At 37.1% G+C, this 20,184-nt stretch overlaps 1 protein-coding gene across 10 annotated transcripts in view; it reads left to right on the top strand.

Annotated features, from left to right (window-relative positions):
- The window catches only part of dsx (doublesex), a 400,330-nt gene that overhangs the window by 277,460 nt on the left and 102,686 nt on the right, over window positions 1-20,184 (top strand). The window lies entirely within an intron of this gene.

Genomic DNA, 20,184 nt, shown 5'->3' with positions numbered 1-20,184 from the left:
TTTCAAGTACAGCAGTGAACATAAAAATGGCAGTGACAATTTTTATTTATTTTTTTTTCAATTTACTTTCTTTTTTCTATTTTCGGTAATTTAGGAAGAAACTTCTATGAATTTTGCAAATGAAACCATGCAAAAGAATCGCAAAAATGTTTTTCGAAAAAATTCGAAAATTCGAGAAACAATTCCGAAAAATCACATTTATTGAAGTATGCAATTTTGCAAGGCCAATCAATTATAATCTTACAAAGTACAAGTAATAGCTCTCTCAAAATTCGCATTCGTTTCTACAAGTTTTTCTCCGCACGCTGCTTCAAATTATCTTCTACACAAAAAAAAAGTTCACATTCATCACATCAACGAGGCTCAGTGCCTCGCGGCAGCTTGAGTGCAGACCGTATCTGCGCTTCGAAGGGTCTCTTAGAGCTATAATAGAGGTGGAGAGAAGTGATTGGAGTAAGGGTGCACAAATGGCGGACGAGGCTATACACGTGTACACCGGTGGTTCCAAAGTAGTGCAAGAAGTGGGGTCTGCTGTATACAGTATACTGAAGTAGCCGTAAACAAAGCAGTAAAAAAACTGGAAGAAAATAGTTTAAACTGCTGCCGCGTAAACTTTAGTGTGGAGAGCCAAGTAGCAATTAAGGTAATAATCTCGCATAGCACAGCATCTTAAAGTGTGTTAGAGTGTAAGCAGTCTCTGGAGAGAATCGGGACAGGGAGAAGCATACATCTATATTGTGACCCAGGGCATATGGGAATGACAATGAAAAAGTGTATGAATTAGCTAAAAAGGGTGCACCCCTCGTAGCTTGACGACCCAATTAGATTGGGCAGGATTAAGAGAAGGCGAGAGGTGCACATGATCGACCAAGCGGGCAAGGCGTGAACTCAAGCGCGGGGGTGCAACGTGTCGAAGATCATGTGTAGGTCTTACAACCTTAGATTAACAACGTTGCTTCTATAATTAAAAAGAGAGGACTGTAGACCCATGACGGGTATTCTGACTGGACACTGCCTTCTGGCGTCACATGCCTCTTAATGACACATTCAGTCTAGGTTAAGGCTTCATGGACCGGCCAGTTCAACATAACCTAATTTTGTGTAGAGAAAATCTGATACATCTTGTCAGAAATTTATGTGAATTTTGTGAGAACTATAACTTATAGTTTCTGGGGCTACAAAACTGTACTCTGAAAAAGAAAATGCATAGAAAGAAAAAAGTGCTCGGCAGTATTTTCCTGCGAAGAGATTTAGACGAAGCTTCTCTTCCAAATTGCGACGTGCTCCTTTTTCGTTTTCCTTACGAATTGGCGGGACGATACCTTCATGTTTTATCCGATTCCAAACGCCATCTGCAAGGAAAGCGAATTGTCACTGCGAAGCTTTTCATGGCAGAAATACACTCGGAGTGTTGGAAAAATCACTGCCGAGAGGCGACGCTGCTTAGAAAAACTTTTTTCCAATTGAAAATACTTTTTTCTAAAGTTTTGATGTTACTTTGCCTGGGACGTTGAACCTAAGACCCCTAAAATAAAATCATAGAACTCCAAATAAAAAGTTCGAAATTTTCGTAAAATTGTTTCGAATTTTCGAATTTTTTCGGAAACAGGTTCTCAACCATAGACATTTTTTCTTAAATTATATAAAATGAAAAAAAGATTTAATTGTTGAAATTTGTTCAAAATTTCCACAGCTTTTATTTTGTTCGCTGCTGTAGGTACATAATATTTGCTATATCTATGTAAGTATTTATGTCAACGATTTAACATTATTGGATAACAATTCAAGGTAAATATGTAAAAAATATCAGTTGACAATAATGTACACTAAAATAATAACTAAGAAAGGAATATTCTTTCAAAAATCATACTTAAAATTGTATTAACATTTCAGTACTCATTTACATCATTTTTAACTGAATTTTAGAAAGAATCATTGTATAATTTAGAAAAGCCAACAGGATTTTAGAAAACATGAAACGAGACTGTCAATTCGATTCTGGAAATAGTCGATTGGAGTTTTGGAAAAAATTAACAAATTTTAGGAATCGTCACTTGGCTTTTAGAAAACGTGTTTGGATTTTAAAAAATATCAATTAGATTTTAAATAAGAATAAAATAAAAAAAATAAGTACTTCCTTTATATAAATGGACAAAAATAAGCGAAAATTTTCTCATTATATAAAGACATATTCTTGCTAAACTTTGATTTTTAAATTTTGACATAGAAATTGCAAAATATTTATGGTAAGTAAAAATATACACACATTACTTAGATTGGAAAGTTGTTAGGAAAGGAGATATTATTAGTCAATCAATTAATTGCGCTCCACCTTTATATTTTTACTGCTCATAAATATTTTTGCAATTTCTATGTCAAAATTTAAAAATCAAAGTTTAGCAAGAAATTGTCGTTATATAAGGAAACATTTTTCGCTGATTTTTGTCCATTTATATAAAGGAAGTGCTTAAAGTCTTCGTATTTTATTTTTATTTTCACTTTTTCTTACATTTTCTCGGTGTCTTAACCTATCTGTTAAGTTTTACGCTTGTAGCTCAATGAGAACTTACATAAAAATCAATCCGAAAATTCCCTCCATTCCGTTTGATCTTTCAAAATATCTCAATCCGTGCACCCCCTAGCGAAATTTTTTGTATTGAGTCATCGGCTGTCATCATCCTCTGAATTAAACTCTAAATTTTTAGCCTCTAGCTCATCGAGAAGCTACTTAAAACCCGCTTTCAAATTTCCAAATTATTATCTAATTTTTTCGATCATTGCGCCACCTAACGGAATCTTTTCTACTTTTGTTCCTTTGTCACGGTGTCTTAACCTGTCTCTGAGGTTTCATGTTTGCAGCTCAATGAGAAGTTACTTTAAAATCGATCTCAAAACACCAAATTTCCAAATTCTTATCTAAATAGTTCGATTCGTGCGCCACCTAACGGAATTTTTTCTCCTTTTCTTAAATTTTCTCGGCGTCTTATCCTATCTGTGAAGTTTTACAGTTGTAGCTCAATGAGAACTTACATAAGAATCAATCCCAAAATTCCCTCCGTTTCGTACTATTTTTCTAAATATCTCATCCCGTGCGCCCCCTAGCGAATCTTTTTGGATCGTGTCATCGGCTGTCATCGACCTCTGAATTAAGAAATTGCTAGTCTCTAGCTCATCGAAAAGTTACTTAAAAGCTGGTTTGCAAATTTTCAAATTCTTATTTAGTTATTTCGATCCGTGCGCCACCTAACGGATTTTTTTCCTTTTGTTGCATTGTCACGGTGTTCCATCTAACCTATGTGTAAAGTTTCACGTTTGTAGCTCAATGAGAAGTTACTTAAAAATCGATTTCAAGATTTGTATGAAAAGCGGACAAACATTCAACCGACCTAATATAAAGGAAGTAAAAACATTAAAAATATCAAACAAACGCAATATGTAAACAAAAACTTGTATCCTGTAGGAGACGGGATCGAGTTAATTAGATATATTTGAAAAACCAGACCTTTTAAGTTATCTCACACTTACTTAGTTCAGGGCACCCAGACCGTGCAACGAAGGGATGAATAATTTCGCTAGGTTGCGCACGGGTCGAGATAAATATAAAATTACGAAAGGTGGCGCTTTATGCGAAATATTTTGAAATTTCGTACCGTTCTCACATGATTTAGAGTAACGGTAAGAGTAAAAATCCGATAGATGCTACACGAAATGAAATAATGATAAAACATTTCAAGATTAGGGATCTTGTCATCGAATTTTAAGCAATGTCGCGCTTACCTACAAAGGTAGAACGTCGTCTATTAGAGCTCAGGAAGGAGAAAATAATTCCGCTATATGGCGCGCGGACCAAAATAAGCTTTCGTCTTTTAATAACCGACATACTAAAGACTTGAAAGTAAGAAAATTGCTTCAAAGCAGTGCATTCTCATATAGCAAAATTTCCGTTTGGAGGCGCACTGATCGAGATATTGAGAGAAATCGTACGAAACTGGGGAGCTTTCTTTACATTTTTATGTGTATATTCACTGAGGTACAGACTTGAAATCCCCCACATACTTCAGCTCTCAGTGACATGGCGAAATGAAAAGAGCACAATAATTAGAAAATTCATCCGAGGTTTGAATTATGCGAATAATTTTCTAAAAACTTCCCAGTGAGCTGTCCAGTTACCTGGAACATGTTGGGAGTCAGGTGACGAAGTTATATAAGAAAATGTCCTCTAAATTGCGAGCACTTTGACATTAAAAAACTACAAACACTACTTTTATATAAATATATTAAAACGCAACGGAAAATGTGTCCTTTGCCTTTTGCCTTTACCTTTACCCTTGCCTTTACTTTTACCTTTACCCATTGTAAAGGTTTACAAGTAGGGTATGTAGCAGGACCAAGGGCGTATCCAGCGTTTCACAAAGGGGGGCCAATTTTTTTTTTTAATTTAAGATTCATATGGGGTATTCCATCCCATTTCGACCAATTTTGAACCCGACCCCTTTAGAATTGACTGAAAGTTTTTCTTCTTTTTCTAGCTTACGAAAGACGTTTTTCAGAATTTTTTCATCCAACTCAAAAAAAGTTATGAATTTTTAAAAAAACACCGTTTTTGTTTTCAAAATGCTATAAATTTTTCAAATATTGACCGTTTGGGATCTTTTTTTTTTAATTTGTTTTTAAATGTACTTTTCGGAAAAAATACAAAAAAATTTTTAAAGTTTTTTTTTTGTAATTTTTCAGTTTTTCGAGATTTTTCGAATATCGCCATTTTGCTTTTTTTCTCATAAAAAACTTCAATCAATTCTGCAATCATCCCCACTAATCCCGTAGTGGGCCGATTTTTTTTTTTTTTTTTATTTAATTGAAAAAAACTTAAAAATTTTTTTTGTATTTTCTCCGAAAAGTACATTTAAAAACAAATTAAAAAAAAATCCCAAATGGTCATTTTTTGAAAAAGTTATAGCATTTTGAAAACAAAAACGGTGTCCAACTCAAAATAAGTTATCAATTTAAAAAAAAAACGGTGTTTTTTTTCAAAATGCTATAACTTTTCCAAAAATTGGCCGTTTGGGATCTTTTTTTTTTTTAATTTGTTTTTAAATGTACTTTTCGGAAAAAATACAAACAAATTTTTAAAGTTTTTTTTTCAATTAAATAAAAAAACATAATAATCGGCCCACTCCGGCATTAGTGGGGATGATTGCAGAATTGATTGAAGTTTTTTATGAGAAAAAAAAATGGCGAAATTCGAAAAATCTCGAAAAACTGAAAAATTACAAAAAAAAAAACTTTAAAAATTTTTTTGTATTTTTTCCGAAAAGTACATTTAAAAACAAAGTTAAAAAAACAAGATCCCAAACGGTCAATTTTTGAAAAATTTATAGCATTTTGAAAACAAAAACGGTGTTTTTTTAAAATTCATAACTTTTTTTGAGTTGGATAAAAAAATTTGCAAAAATTCTGAAAAACGTCTTTCGTAAGCTAGAAAAAGAAGAAAAACTTTCAGCCAATTCTAAAGGGGTCGGGTTCAAAATTGGTCGAAATTGGATGGAATACCCCATATGTAGCGTATTTATAAGTATAAAGAGTAATGACGTCTAGGTACATAGACGTCTGCTTTATAGACCCAGCTGTGGGCTCTAGCAGTCCGTTAAAATTTTTATTTATTTATCAAGAGCTCCCTAAAATATCTACCATGTCTAGGATTTGGTAATTCAAAATTTTGTTGAATTAGATAGATCAATTTAATAGTCCGTACAAGGTGTAATTACTTTAGAAATGTGATCCCCAAGTGAGTTTCAGATTCAACAAAATTGTATTTTTCCACATACTTTATTTAGTTACAGAGATGTAATTTAAATTGTAGTACTCATTCTCTGAGTATTAGAAAACCTGCTAAGTAAGTACAATTCTTCATGGATTTATTGTAAATTCATCTAAAATTAGATCTTTTAACTCCGTATCATTTTCCGATGATGATTTGTTGATGATGAATGATGCGGCGTAACTCTTACTATACTCATGTATATTCTTATACTTCACGAACGGTCGAATCACAAAAGAGCTCACAATCCCACGTATTTTTTGAGGTTTGAATAGAACACAATACAAGCAGAAAACGCCTTTAAGCTTGCTTGAACAAACCATCCATGGCTTTTATATTTCTAGTCAATTGTGATTAAATTTTCTTTTTAAATGAGCTGCATCAGCCGAAAAATTATAGCGTGACGGTGGTACCCAACAATTTACAGTGCTTTTTTTGTGCGAAAGTCATATTGCTTCGGACATTGAGCCATTCCCCAATGTCATTATCATGATAATAACATCCTTCTGGTTCCACGGCACTCTCATCAGAGCTAGTTGGGCTATGTCTTTTTTTCGAAGCTATATTAAGATACATGAGTTCTCGACTAATAGTGACATAATTAATAAAATCAGATTTACCCACAGAAGTAGAAAAAAACTTCGTAATATCCATAGTTTATATTACGTTTGCTAATTAAATTTAAACAGTGACCACAATTGTCAGCTGTTTTAATTATTCACGTGTAATCGATGTTTATCGATATTTTCAGAGATGCACAGTATCTGGTGCGTTTATGCACCTTATCAGTCTTATTGTTATTCAAAGTTATTTATCATTTTAGTTACTTTATTATTAAGAATAGGTAAGTATTATGTACACATACAGTTATTAATAAATTTATGTAAATATTATTAAGCTCATAATTTGAAAAGGGGTGAGGAACTAAAAACCTTTTATGACTTATTTTGTATTGTTGATTTTCCGACAGCGTGGATAAATCATTTATAAACCTTTTATGTTGTTGATGTTTATTTAACTTTCAGTTTTGTGTTCTAAGTTCGCAAAGGGTGGGGCAACGGCCCCCGGTCCCGCCTGCATACGCCCTTGAGCAGAACGCACACACACAGCCATGGTCACCTGATCCAAATGCTTGTTCTTGTTCGGTTTTTTGTGGATGCTATTTGGCACTGTTGTACTTCTTAGGTCCAAAAAAAAGTGTAGTAGCTGCTAACGAAAACTGCGTAAAAACTTTATTGTAAAATTACGTGTCTGTATTGTTATTGCTGGAATAACTGCGCGTCCTCAGATACCCCAATAGAATAATTTTCTGTAGGACCCATATAGGTGCAGTTTACATTTTCCAGCAACCCATATCTGATATTCCGCTCCCCTTTTTGTTTCCCTGCCATGGTAATTTTGACACTTCGTACAGAGTCAAAACTCATGTTTCGCGCAGGTTCTACTGGGATCCACGCTAGTTTGACACTGTTATTTTTGATGTATATTGGAACGATTTTCCGTCATCACTTGTCAAATTTGGTTTCGAGACAAGGTATGATGGAAAAGCGTTCCAATATACATCATTTATCCACCCTGTCGGAAAATCAACAAAACAAAATAAGACTGTTATTTTTGTTATTTTTAGTGAACTGTATATTATTTTATTGTTTAGAGAGAGGTTGCTATGCGCTTTTTAATTGTTTAGAGAGAGGTTGCTATGCGCCTGTTACACCTTGTATGTATTCGTTGGGGGCGAGGACTGGGGGCTCTAAAGTATTGGCTGCGGTTTGAGCGACCTTATTTTGCTTTGAAAACCCAAGCTTTGGGATAAAAAATGTAATCTTAAAAAATTTAATTTAATCATCGATCTTCGCTGGCTATCGAACATCGAAAATCGAATTTGAAAACATCTAATCTCTTCCGAATTTTTCGTTGTGTATCTAATTTTGAAGCGAATAGAAATTTGTTGTCGACGCTGTATCGAATTATAAGAAAATTGTTTGAAACGTAAGTTTTTTGGTGTTGATATTCCACTTTTTTGCTACCTAATAGTAATTTCAAACTATTTCTATTAATCGTAGGATGCTTTGTTTTTATTAAAATTAATATCCACACAAAAATTAATTAAATGAAAATGTTATATTTTCGTGCTGCAAAATTGAATCTAATATATAAAATTCTTCTGTCACGGTTTTAGAGGCTTAACTCCTCCGAAACGGCTGAACCGATTCTCATGAAATTTTGTGAGCATATTGGGTAGGTCTGAGTATCGGCCAACGTATACCTTTCTTTTCGCTACGTGCCTAGGGTCTTGAGATCAAAACGTGGACCCAGGTACCCCTAGAATGTGTTTATACAATATGGATATCAAATGACAGCTGTTGATGAGTGCTATAGTACAGGATAATTTTCATACAACTGGGAGGCTAGGGTCTCGAGATATATGCCAAAACGTGGACCCGGTACCCCTAGAATGTGTTTATACAATATGGATATCAAATGAAAGCTGTTGATGAGTGCTATAGTACAGGATAATTTTCATACCCTTGGGTGACTAGGGTCTGGAGATATAGGCCAAACGTGGGCCCGTGAACGCCTAAACAATGTTTTTACATTGTGGGTATCAAATTGAAGCTGTTGATGAGTGCTTTAGTACAGGGTAGTTTTCATACCTATTGGTGACTAGGGTCTCGAGATATAGGCCAAAACGTGGATCAGGGTAACACTAGGATGTGTTTTTACATTATGGGTATCGAATTGAAGCTGTTGATGTGTGCTTTAGTACAGAGTAAGTTTTATGCCGCTGGGTGACCAGAGTCTCGAGATATAGGCCAAAAACATGGATTCCGATACACCTGCAATGTGTTTTTATATTATGGGTATCAAATTGAAGCTGTTGATGTGTGCTATAATACAGAGTAAATTTTACACCGCTGAGTGACTAGGGTCTCGAGATATAGGCCAAAACATGGACCCGGATACCCCCAGAATGTGTGTGTATTATGGATATTAAATGCACGCTGTTGCTGAGAGCTCTAAAGTTCATTGTGATATTCGATTTAGTCGCATCAACCTGGCAAAACTGATAAATATGCATGCGAAGCCAAAATAAAGACAAGAATTAATAATACCCACATACCTATTTACATACGTCCTATTCGATTTGCCTGAAATTTCGTATATAAATTTGCCTTATATTAGTACTTACGATGCTTTTTTCCGGGAAGTATAACAGAGACGGACTGGGACTGGGATTAAGACTAGGACTGGGACTGAGACTGGGACTCGGAGTGTGACTGGAACTGAGACTCGGAATGGGACTGGAACAAAATACATACCACCCTCTAGGACTGGCAATAAGAGATGAAGAAGAATGAAAAAATTGAGAGATGAGAAAAGAGAGAAGGAGGCTGAGAAAGAGATAGAATGAGATGAAGATGGAGATAGATGAAGCGAAAAAGACGGAGGGAGGAGCAAATAAAAAGATTAAGAAAAAGTGTAGAGGGGTAGGGCAGAGTTGGACGGAAAAGGCTAATTAAAATGTATGCAGATAGACCAAATTTAGGGCTGAACAACGTCTGCCGGGTCTGCTAGTAATAATGTAAATTAAAAAAAAAATCAATATTGCAAATTAAAATATTGTAAAACATATTAAAATTACAAAGTTCAAAGTACTATAATAGCAAAGTAAAAATAATTGAGTCAATATAGTTTAAGAACTAGGGCTGTGAACTGCATCCGGATATTTCAACTAACCGGATAGCTAAGCAGAAAATTCGGCTATCCGGATATCCGGATTCATAAATGGGAAATCCGGATATCCGTATGTACGGATACTTGAATATATAAGTTGAATATCTGCATATCAGAATTGAACGAAGCAAACATCGAAAAATTATTCACAAAATATGTTTGTAGATTATTAAATTAACGTCAAAAATTAAAAAGCTAAAATTTTACAAAGAAGTGAAAATAAGAACAGTGCCATTTGTTTATATTGTGAAAAAACGCTGTTAATTGATTTAAATGCCCCACGAATTTATTGGTACATCAATTTGTTGCTTTCACTGGATATCCAAGAATACGGTTATTAACAAGATCTTCATAAATCCGGATATCCGGATAGTTTCACAAAAGAATATTAACCGGATATCCATTACGTCTGGATTTTATCCGTGTCAACGGATATCCGTATGGATATCCGGATATTCGAATATGCGGATAGTCCCAGCCCTATTAAGAACCCTACATATAGGTCCATGGTCGTGAATACAAAACAATTGCTTGGAAGACTGGTTTGAAAAATTGGACAACATCCGATTATAACAAAACGAACTTGCAGAAAGAATCAGGTGGAAAAAATTCCGAGTGCATTCTCGTACCCGATGCTCAATTGAGACAATCCCTAGCGCAAAATCTGAGTATTATTACCAATTTCAAAATGGTTAGAATAGACTTGGCTCTTGTGCATTGTTGCAGCCATTCATCTTTACTGGATAGCAAGTCCATGAACGCTTCTATGTTCATTATGAAATTTAATTTTTAACACATGTAACAACATGTTTAGAAAGTTAAATGTTTAGAATGCTACAATTACGCGTTGAAATTCATTTCAGCATTTTATACTTCTGGCTAATTCCAGTAATTAAGCTTTTTCCTTCATACTAAATAATTTTGCTTTTATTTTATTTGACAGATGATGAGAATGTGCTTTTCTGAACGGTCGAATTTATCGAATTATCGAACAATGACACTAGTCTTGATCGAATGAGTGTCATAAAACCGAATGAAAATTCGTTCGATCAGTTCTTTCGACCATAGTCGAAGATCGAATTTGTCTAATAATAGGGGCCTATGTGGTGAGAATATTTCGCTAACCAGTTGAGAATTACAAGCGCACTCAATGGCTAATGAAACAAACGAAAGAAAAATGTTCATCGTTTAAGCCATTTAAACACCTTTACCTTTTTCTTTACCTTTACCTTTTGTTTAGGCCACAAGCCTAAATATGGCGGTGCACCCTCGTATCGCTCTTGCATTTACCTTTATCTTTATCTTTAGCTTTACTCTTACCTTTACCTTTACCTTTACGTTTACCTTTACCTTTACCTTTACTTTTACCTTTACCTTTACTTTTACCTTCACCTTTACCTTTACCTTTACCTTTACCTATTCCTTTACCTTTACCTTTACCTTTACGTTTACATTTACCTTTACCTTTACGTTTACCTTTACCTTTAACTTTACCTTCACCTTTACCTTAACTTTAACCTTTACACATACCTTTACTTTAGATACCTTTGCCTTTACCTTATCCTTTACTTTTACCTTAATTTTTACCTCTACCTTTACTGCCTCGAAACTTGGAAGTGGGAGATCTCCTATATCCGCTGTACTATAGGCCCTATCTCAGAAATCGGTTGAAGAGTGCCTAAAATCTGCATATGTATGTTTCCAATTTCCGATAGGAATAAGGACACAAACGAATTGAATGTAATTGGAAGATTTCAAAGCGGCCAGTGCTTTCAAAATCAATTTAAAATCGTACGTAGAAACCGGAGCAGGCCTCGATTAAAAGGAAATTATTTCGGATTTGAAAAAAATCTATGTAGTTTAACAATTTTCGAATTAAATTTTGTTTAGTATCCAATTACATAAGCATAACGGCCCAGCTTAGTGGAGCTGATGTTTTCAGACACCGTCTTAAAAACCCTATAATTAAGGACAAGCAACAACTTAAAGATTACATTAAATTTATCAAAAGGATATCTAAATACATAACGATAAGAAATAAATGAAACAAAACAAGTTTTCTGTTTTCGTGATTCCAAAAAAAAATATGCAAACATCCTTACTTGTTGAAAGCAAATTTTGAGTTTTACCGAATCCCTAAAGGAGACTTTTGGCCCTCCATGCTACACTTCTTTAGTTATTATTTTCCTACTTTTTTTGGGGGAAAACTCATACACAAAACTGCTTTCACCTCAAAAAGCATAGCAAGTGACAGGTGCATTGCGAAAACAATTTGATTTTGTGTTCAAAATAAAGTTCCGCAAACAACTAAGAAAATCTAAGAAAAGAGCTATAAATTTTTTGGCCAGGCTTTCATAGCAGCACACCTTTCTTTCCAATTTCCACAATCTAGTATATAACTCCACCACCTAACGCACTTCATCCAAATCAGCTGGTAGAGTAACATCAGCTGTTGTTTTGCTGATGACATTAAAATTGTAACGATTTTGTCATAGTCTTTTTGTTAACCGATAAAACTACTCTAAACTTGTAAATATATACAAACACACACGCATATGTATATACATACATATGTAGTATGTATGTAGGTAAGAATATTTTCATTGTGGTAGGTATGCTGTGACGTTGATGTTTGCATTCATCGTAAATGCATCATTAAACCCAAAATGCAGGCGAAAATTTACGATCTGCCTTGAGAGGGTGCAAGGTGATGGATGGGTGTTTTAAGCGTGTTAAAATTGAAAACGGGATGCTGTTTATACCGCAATGTTGATTCATCGTCAAACCACATAACCAACATACCACAAGCGCTATCACTAACATTTCCAATACGCAATATCCTTTAATTTTTAGCTCAACTTTTGCCCATACCCTATTAGTGCGAGTGATGTCACCATCACATCATCATATAGCGTCATTCATATCAAATGCCAGCGCAATCAGCTTCTTTCTTGTTGGTAATAAACGCTGAAGTGTTTATGGAGTAAAATTTTCTCACAGCGGAAATTTAATGCATTTTATGGAAAACCGAAAAGCATTTGCAGCAGAATCGCTATAAAATAAAAAAGGGAAGGAAGTTAAGTAATACATCATGAATAACATCACATGATGCTTCACTTGTATGTAGTTATATTAGGCATATATGTAGATTTAATATTAAAAAATTTTAATAGTGTTAAGAAATTGCTAGTTGTTTGATGAAAAAATTAAATTTACCGCTTTGTTGTTGCTATTTTTTTTAAAGGCGTATGAATGCCTCGTAACATTCGCGCATATTATTCACGGAATCAGTGGCGTAGATAACTTTTTGTGAGGGGGTAAGTAAATCCCACTTTGACAATTTTTGTTTACTTTCAAGTTATTTTTATTGGTTCTTTTTTATAATCATAAGAATCACTTATTATATTGTACAAAAAAAAAAAAAAAGGTATACATTTTTTACTTGGGTGCCCTCAATATGCTAAAAAGTCTTTCAATAATTAAAGGAGGAAATCAAGTTTACGGGATTTTGTCGATAACTTATCTATGACTTAATCAGCAATCATTGCAATCACAATGTTACGATGGATAGCCAGAGCAGCCAGTCCATTCAAGCGGGTCTACAATAAAAAAATGAGACAAAAAGTTATTATTTATTTTGGAATAAAATTCATAGATCTTAAAGCAAATATAATTACTTACTTCTTTTGTCGGTTTTCTCAGAATCGTCTTTATCCGTTTCAAACTTGAGAAAGTGTGTTCCGCGGTTGATATCGATACCGGTAAAGTAGCTAATATCTTCAGTAATACGTTGAAATTCGGAAAATTTTCTTCTGGACAATGATCAAGCGCATCTAAAGAGTTTCCGTTTGATAGCGCCTCTACGAATCAAATATCTTTTGCACACATCTAATTCGGCAGCAGGTGGCCCTGCAGTGAGAAATTCTTCTATATATTTGTGAAAGTATGTCTGTATGAATGTTTGGACTTGCAGCCTAAACCGTAGAATGGAATCTAAAGAAATTTGGCCATGATATATCCTGAGTGCGTCAATCTATGGTAGGCTATATAAAAAAGTTGTCGACAAGGGGGCGTGGCACCTTCCATACAACTGGAATTTTTCGTAGTCAATATATCTAAAAGTATTAAAGCTAGACGACTGAAATGAGGTGAGTGGTTATATGACACCAATCCCTACCCCCTCTAGAAAAACTGGGTATAACGAAAAAGGGGCGTGGCACCTCCCATACAACTGGAAATTTCGTTGTCAATATATCTGAAAGTATTAAAGCTAGACGACAGAAATTAGGTGAGGAGGAATATAAGACTAGTCCCTACTACCCCCTCGGGAAAAAATGGGGATAGCGAAAAAGGGGCGTGGCATCTCCCATACCAATTGGGATTAGTCTAATATATTAGTCTATATAGTACTGTTTTATTTATACCCGAACGACGTCGGGTACTCTGCTAGTTCCTGATAAAACTCCTCTGTCTTGATGAATTTATCAGTCACTTTTTCATTTTCATTCAAATCAGGCTTGAAAAGAGCCGCAAATCCTTCTAATATATTTTCATTTCAATTTAGTGAATCTTTCTTCAAGGTCCATGATGTAAAAATAATAATGAGAAGAATGCACTACTAATATCTCTCAAAAACTGGAATCCCCACAAAACAATCATACAACACCAAAAATGATTTGCTGCTTTTGAAAACGCAATACTGCCTTCGAGGTGTATCTCGATGTTAGTATGGTGAAAGAATAATGCAGTACATGTCGATTGAGAGTGTAGCATTGGTAGCGAATACTGGAATTTGTTTCACATGCGAAACATTCGGCGCCGTTCTCTGGTTGACTAAACTTTGTGTGAATTATTTATTTATTTGTATGTCTAATATACAGTTAAGAATATAGTGCAACTAATGTAAATTAAGTATTACTTAAAAACTAGGTTTTTAGTTTGAACTGTTTAACCGATTTGGTATACGTTAAATCCCAATCCAGAAAATTTGGGAAATAGTTCTAATCAGACATACTTCTATTCAAGGGAGCGTTAGCGCCATAGACTTTTCTGCTAACTCCAACACGAAAAACAACAAAATTTCGTAAATTTCTGTGGGTACATTAAAGTTAACTAGCTGAAGTAAGGAAGAACAATCTGTCTTGCCAGAGACAAGATCAGTAATAAATGTAATCGATAGCAGCTGCGGAGGTTCCACCGATCGAATGCAAAAGGCTAGTACAGGAGGAAGGGCGCAAAGGAATTCCTAACAAGGACGCTTATGACTGCGTATAACAAATCTTGCACTCTAAGAAGATTCAGAGGAAAAGCAAAGCCGCCATGGTGGAGCAATGAGCTGAGTCTTCTAGGAAGATAGGTAAAAGAAATGTTTAAGATCGCAAAGACCGCGGAAAGCGAAGCGTGTCGGGACGAGTACAGGGATCTTCTGAGGATCTACAAGCGTGAAAGTTCCAGGGCGAAGAGAATCTCATGGAATAGTTTCTGTACGGACATAGAGTGCCCCAGCGAAACAGCACGGTTGAAAAAAGTCCTAGCAAGGGGAAACATAGTCCAGGGACTAATAAAAAAAGAGAACGGGCAATGGTCACGTAATAGTGAGGAATCCCTTGAGGTGCTTCTCGCACCTCCCATCGGGAGACGGTTTAGAAGAGCCAGCAGACATCACTCACACTTCGATCACGGAGAGGGTAGTGCCGGACTTAGTGACCGATACCAAGATCGAATGGGCAGTGAAAACGTTTTCTAAGTTTAAATCGCCAGGCCCAGACGGCATATTCCCGGTCATTCTACAAGTTTCAAGTATGGCAGTCGTGGAATGGCTTAAAATTATATACGATGGGTGCATAAGGCTGAATAATGTACCGCACCTTTGGAGAACTGCTCGTGTAGCTTTCCAACCAAAGGCGGCGAAGATCGGCCACATGTATCCCAAAGACTATAGACCCATTAGCTTAACATCATTTCTGCTCAAAACGTTTGAGAGGCTGATAGATGTGTACATAAAGTTCAACGTGGATGGATAGCTGCTCTCCACAACACATCATGCGTACACCAAAGGCAAGTCGATAGACACCGCATTGCATAGGGTGGTAATAAGCATAGAGAAATCCCTGCAATATAAGGAGTATGCTCTAGGAGTCTTCTTGGACATTGCCGGGGCTTTCAATAATGTTTCTAAATGGGATGGTCTTAATTGAATTAAAGTACATCCCGCCTTAATCAAATGTCTCGGCTGCATGTTAAATTGCAGGAAGATTACATCACAATGAGGATTGTACGAGGCCACGAAATCAGTGGACAAGGGCACGCCGCAGGGAGGGGTGCTATCACATCTGCTGTGGACGCTGGTCATCAACCAAGTGCTCAGGCGATTTGATGAGGGACCCGTAAAACTTACGGCTTACGCAGATGACGTTGCATTTATCATAAGTGGAAAGTGCTTTCCAACGATTAGTTCTTTGATGGATCGGGCGCTTCGGGATATTCATACCTGGGCATCTAATGTCGGGTTGAAAGTCAATGCGGAGAAGACGGATATGGTCTTGCTTACAAAGAGGTACAAGGTCCCAAATTGGACCAGGCCTAAGTTAGGAGGGGCGACCTTACAGGAGAAACCTTCCACAAAATATCTAGGAATCATCCTAGACAGTAAGCTGTCATGGAAGCTCAACGTGGAGGAGAGGGTCAAGAAGGCCTCAAACCACTCTATGCATGTAAAAGAATGCTGGGATGTACGTGACGCTTATCGCCCTCTCTTTCTCATTCGGCCACACAAAAAACAACATACCTCAAAAATTAGAGGGGGTATGCAGACTATCGATGCTTAGCATTATGGGAGCCCTGAAAACAACCCCGACGGCTACACTGTATGCCATTCTGCACATTCCACCTGTAGACCTGATAGCAAAGAACATAGCATTAACAACTGCAACCTCGGTGCCTCGGGGCAGCTTGAGCGCGGACCATATGGCCATAATAGTATAGCGTCATCAATCGCATGACGAACAGACTACCTGATTCCCTGTCTGCGCTTCGAGTGAGATCTTAAGGCCACAATAGAGGTGGACGGTTGGCGCAAGGTAGCGCAAATGGCGGACGAGGCGATACATGTGTACACCGATGGTTCCAAAGTAGGGGAAGGAGTAGGTTCTGCGGTATACTGTGCTGATCTGGAAATAAGCAGATCCTACAGGCTGCAGGATTACTGTAGCGTTTTCCAAGCGGGAATATTAGCCACACCCAAAGCAGTAGAAACCCAGGAAGAGAATAGCTTAAGCTGCAACCATGTCAACTTTTATATTGACAGTCAACCAGCAATTAAGGCAATAATCTCGCATAGCACAGCATCTAAATGCGTGTTAGTGTGTAAGCAGTCTCAGGAGAGAATCGGGATAGGGTAAGGCATACATCTATATTGGGTCCCAGGGCATATGGGAATATATGGGAATGAAAAAGCGGATGAATTAGCTAAAAAGGGTGCACCCCTTGAAGCTTGCTCCGTAGATATCCCAATTAAACTGGGCGAGATTAAGCGAAGGCGAGAGGTGCACATGATTGACCAAGCAGGAAAGGCGTGGGTTCAATCGCGGGACAGTAAAGTGTCGAAGATTATAACAAAGTTGCTTCTATCATTAAAAAAAATTTTCTTCTTTTCTAATTTCTTCTAATTTAAAAAAAATTTCAATTAAAAAAAAATGTATAATAACAATAATAATCTAATATATAAAATTCTTCTGTCACGGTTTTAGAGGCTAAACTCCTCCGAAACGGCTGAACCGATTCTCATGAAATTTTGTGAGCATATTTGGTAGCTCTGAGAATCGGCCAACGTCTACCTTTTTCTTCGCTACGTGCCTAGGGTCTTGAGATCAAAACGTGGGTCCGGGCACACCTAGAATGTGTTTTTACAATATGGATATCAAATGAAAGCTGTTGATGAGTGCTATAGTAGAGGATAATTTCCATACAACTGGCAGGCTAGGGCCTCGAGATACAGCCCAAAACGTGGACCCGGGTACCCCTAGAATGTATTTATACAATATGGATATCAAATGAAAGCTGTTGATGAGTGCTATAGTAGAGGATAATTTCCATACAACTGGGAGGCTAGGGCCTCGAGATACAGCCCAAAACGTGGACCCGGGTACCCCTAGAATATATTTATACAATATGGATATCAAATGAAAGCTGTTGATGAGTGCTATAGTAGAGGATAATTTTCATACAACTGGGAGGCTAGGGCCTCGAGATACAGCCCAAAACGTGGACCCGGGTACCCCTAGAATGTATTTATACAATATGGATATCAAATGAAAGCTGTTGATGAGTGCTATAGTAGAGGATAATTTCCATACAACTGGGAGGCTAGGGCCTCGAGATACAGCCCAAAACGTGGACCCGGGTACCCCTAGAATGTATTTATACAATATGGATATCAAATGAAAGCTGTTGATGAGTGCTATAGTAGAGGATAATTTGCATACAACTGGGAGGCTAGGGCCTCGAGATACAGCCCAAAACGTGGACCCGGGTACCCCTAGAATGTGTTTATACAATATGGATATCAAATGAAAGCTGTTGATGAGTGCTATAGTAGAGGATAATTTTCATACAACTGGGAGGCTAGGGCCTCGAGATACAGCCCAAAACGTGGACCCGGGTACCCCTACAATGTATTTATACAATATGGATATCAAATGAAAGCTGTTGATGAGTGCTATAGTAGAGGATAATTTTCATACAACTGGGAGGCTAGGGCCTCGAGATACAGCCCAAAACGTGGACCCGTGTACACCTAGAATGTGTTTATACAATATGGATATCGAAATGAAAACTGTTCATGGGTGCTATAGTAGAGGATAATTTTCATACAACTGGGAGGCTAGGGCCTCGAGATATAGCCCAAAACGTGGACCCGGGTACCCCTAGAATGTGTTTATGCAATATGGATATCAAATGAAAGCTGTTGATGAGTGCTATAGCAGAGGATAATTTTCATACAACTGGGAGGCTAGGGCCTCGAGATATAGCCCAAAACGTGGACCCGGTTACCCTTAGAATGTGTTTATACAATATGGATATCAAATGAAAGCTGTTCATGGGTGCTATAGTAGAGGATAATTTTCATACAACTGGGAGGCTAGGGCCTCGAGATATAGCCCAAAACGTGGACCCGGGTACCCCTAGAATGTGTTTATACAATATGGATATCAAATGAAAGCTGTTGATGAGTGCTATAGTAGAGGATAATTTTCATACAACTGGGAGGCTAGGGCCTCGAGATACAGCCCAAAACGTGGACCCGGGTACCCCTAGAATGTATTTATACAATATGGATATCAAATGAAAGCTGTTGATGAGTGCTATAGTAGAGGATAATTTTCATACAACTGGGAGGCTGGGGCCTCGAGATATAGCCCAAAACGTGGACCCGGGAACACCTAGAATGTGTTTATACAATATGGATATCGAAATGAAAACTGTTCATGGGTGCTATAGTAGAGGATAATTTTCATACAACTGGGAGGCTAGGGCCTCGAGATATAGCCCAAAACGTGGACCCGGGTACCCCTAGAATGTGTTTATGCAATATGGATATCAAATGAAAGCTGTTGATGAGTGCTATAGCAGAGGATAATTTTCATACAACTGGGAGGCTAGGGCCTCGAGATATAGCCCAAAACGTGGACCCGGTTACCCTTAGAATGTGTTTATACAATATGGATATCAAATGAAAGCTGTTCATGGGTGCTATAGTAGAGGATAATTTTCATACAACTGGGAGGCTAGGGCCTCGAGATATAGCCCAAAACGTGGACCCGGGTACCCCTAGAATGTGTTTATACAATATGGATATCAAATGAAAGCTGTTGATGAGTGCTATAGTACAGTATAATTTTCATACAACTGGCAGGCTAGGGTCTCGAGATATAGCCCAAAACGTGGACCCGGGTGCCCCTAGAATGTGTTTATACAATATGGATATCAAATGAAAGCTGTTGATGAGTGCTATAGTACAGTATAATTTTCATACAACTGGCAGGCTAGGGTCTCGAGATATAGCCCAAAACGTGGACCCGGGTGCCCCTAGAATGTGTTTATACAATATGGATATCAAATGAAAGCTGTTGATAGGTGCTATAGTACAGGATAATTTGCATAGGACTGGGAGGCTAGGGTCTCGAAATAAAGCCCAAAACGTGGACCCGGGTGCCCCTAGAATGTGTTTATACAATATGGATATCAAATGAAAGCTGTTCATAGGTGCTATAGTACAGGATAATTTTCATACAACTGGGAGGCTAGGGTCTCGAGATATAGCCCGAAACGTGGGCCCGGGTGCCCCTAGAATGTGTTTATACAATATGGATATCAAATGAAAGCTGTTCATAGGTGCTATAGTACAGGATAATTTTCATACAACTGGGAGGCTAGGGTCTCGAGATATAGTCCAAAACATGGACCCGAGTGCCCCTAGAATGTGTTTATACAATATGGATATCAAATGAAAGCTGTTCATAGGTGCTATAGTACAGGATAATTTTCATACAACTGGGAGGCTACGGTCTCGAGATATAGCCCAAAACGTGGACCCAGGTGCCCCTAGAATGTGTTTATACAATATGGATATC

Source organism: Eurosta solidaginis, chromosome 1 (genome assembly GCF_040869045.1).
Source record: "Eurosta solidaginis isolate ZX-2024a chromosome 1, ASM4086904v1, whole genome shotgun sequence".
NCBI lineage: Eukaryota > Metazoa > Arthropoda > Insecta > Diptera > Tephritidae > Eurosta > Eurosta solidaginis.
This window is presented reverse-complemented; position numbering and strand designations above follow the sequence as displayed.